Raw genomic sequence first — 2,484 nt, 5'->3', positions numbered from 1 at the left:
TCTCTTCAGAAGAAGAATACTCATCAGAGCTCATGAATGGCATAAGGAGGTTCAATGGAATCTCTATGGTCTCTAGATGAGTCTCAGATTCCTTTGGTTCCTCAGAGGTAAACTCCTTATTGATCACTGGACGTCCCAGGAGGTCTTCCTCACTAGGATTCACGTCCTCCTCCTCTCTTGTGGGTTCGGCCATGATGGTCAATTCAATGGTCTTGCACTCTACTTTTTGATTTTCTTCTGTATTGCTTGGGAGAGTACTAGGAGGGATTTCAGTGATCCTTTTACTCAGCTGGCCCACTTGTGCTTCCAAATTTCTAATGGAGGACCTTGTTTCATTCATGAAACTTAGAATGGCCTTAAATAGATCAGAGACTATATTTGCCAAGCTAGATGGATTCAACTCAGAACTCTCTGTCTTTTGCTGAGTGGATGATAGAAATGGCTTGCTATTGCTAAACCTGTTTCTTCCACCATTATTAAAGCCTTGTTGAGGCTTTTGTTGATCCTTCCATGAGAGATTTGGGTGATTTCTCCATAAAGGATTATAGGTGTTTCCATAGGGTTCACCCATATAATTCACCTCTGCTATTGTAGGGTTCTCAAGATCATAAGCTTCTTTCTTAGAAGATGCCTTTTGAGTATTGTTGGATGCAGCTTGCATTCCATTCAGACTCTGAGAAATCATATTGACTTGCTGAGTCAATATTTTGTTCTAAGCCAATATGGCATTCAGAGCATCAATTTCAAGAACTCCCTTCTTCTGAGGCGTCCCATTACTCACAGGATTCCTCTCAGAAGTATACATGAACTGGTTATTAACTACCATGTCAATGAGTTCTTGAGCTTCTGCAGGTGTTTTCTTTAGGTGAATGGATCCACCTGCAGAAGTATCCAATGACATCTTAGCTAATTCAGACAGACCATCATAGAATATATCCAGGATGGTCCATTCTGAAAGCATGTCAGAAGGACACTTTTTGGTTAGTTGCTTATATCTCTCCCAAGCTTCATAGAGGGATTCACCTTCTTTCTGTCTGAAGGTTTGAACATCCACTCTAAGCTTACTCAGCTTTTGAGGAGGGAAGAACTTGGCTAAGAAAGCCGTGACCAGCTTATCCCAAGAGTTCAGGCTATCTTTGGGTTGAGAGTCCAACCACACTCTAGCTCTGTCTCTTACAGCAAACGGTAAAAGCATAAGCCTGTAGACCTCGGGATCAACCCCATTGGTCTTAACAGTATCACAGATCTGCAAGAATTTAGTTAAGAATTGAAAAGGATCTTCAGATGGAAATCCATGAAACTTGTAGTTTTGCTGCATCAGAGAAACTAATTGAGGTTTCAGCTCAAAATTGTTTGCTCCAATGGCAGGAATGGAGATGCTTCTTCCATGTAAATTGGAATTAGGTGCAGTAAAGTCACCAAACATCCTCCTTGCATTATTATTATTATTTTTAGCTGCCATCTCCTCTTCCTGTTTGAAAATTCCTGTAAGGTTGTCTCTGGATTGTTGTATTTTAGCTTCTCTTAGTTTTCTTTTCAGAGTCCTTTCAGGTTCAGGATCTGCTTCAACAAGAATGTTCTTGTCCTTGCTCCTGCTCATATGAAAAAGAAGAAAACAGAAAATAATAGGGATCCTCTTTGCCTCAGTAGAGAGAGGTTCTTTTGTGTGAGTAGAAGAAGAAAAGAATGTAATGTAAGGAAGAGAAGAGGGAAAACTCGAACACAGAGAGGGAGGTGGTGTTCGAATTTTTGGATGGGAGAGAAGTGTTAGTAGATGAATAAATAAATAGAAGGAGATGAGAGAGAGAAGTTTTCGAAAATAATTTTTGAAAAGGAGTTGATGATTTTCGAAAAGTAAAGGGGAAATAAAATTAAAATTAAAATTTAAAACAATCAATTAATTAAAAAGAATTTTTAAAAAAGAAGGAGGTATTTTCGAAAATTAGAGAGGGAAGAGTAGTTAGGTGGTTTTGAAAAAGACAAGAAACAAACAAAAAGTCAATTAGTTAGTTGAAAAAGATTTGAAAATCAATTTTGAAAAGATAAGAAGATAAGAAGTTAGAAAAAATATTTTAAAATCAAATTTTTGAAAAAGATATGATTTAAAAAGATATGATAGAAAGATATGATTAAAATTAGTTTTGAAAAAGTTTTGAATTTTAAAATCAAAATTAATGACTTGACTCACAAGTAATCACAAGATATGATTCTAGAACTTAAAGTTTGAATCTTTCTTAACAAGAAAGTAACAAACTTGAAATTTTTGAATCAAAACATTAATTGTTGATAATATTTTCGAAAATTATGAGATAAAATTAAGAAAAATATTTTTGAAATATATTTTTAAAATTTTCAAAAATAAATATGAAAAATGAAAAAGATTTGATTTTTGAAAAAGATTTTGAAAAGATAAGATTTTTAAATTGAAAATTTGATTTGACTCATAAGAAACAACTAAATTTTAAAAAGTTTTGAAAAAGTCAA

At 34.7% G+C, this 2,484-nt stretch overlaps 1 non-coding gene across 1 annotated transcript; it reads left to right on the top strand.

Moving 5' to 3' along the window:
- Positions 1 to 955: 955 nt before the first annotated feature.
- On the top strand, positions 956 to 1,063 carry LOC148564630 (small nucleolar RNA R71). The gene has a single exon (XR_015884397.1). It is a non-coding gene; the product is annotated as a small nucleolar RNA R71 (small nucleolar RNA).
- The last annotated feature ends 1,421 nt before the right edge of the window (positions 1,064 to 2,484 follow it).

Source organism: Arachis ipaensis, chromosome B5 (assembly GCF_059453495.1).
Source record: "Arachis ipaensis isolate K30076 ecotype BB chromosome B5, ASM5945349v1, whole genome shotgun sequence".
Lineage (NCBI taxonomy): Eukaryota > Viridiplantae > Streptophyta > Magnoliopsida > Fabales > Fabaceae > Arachis > Arachis ipaensis.
This window is presented reverse-complemented; position numbering and strand designations above follow the sequence as displayed.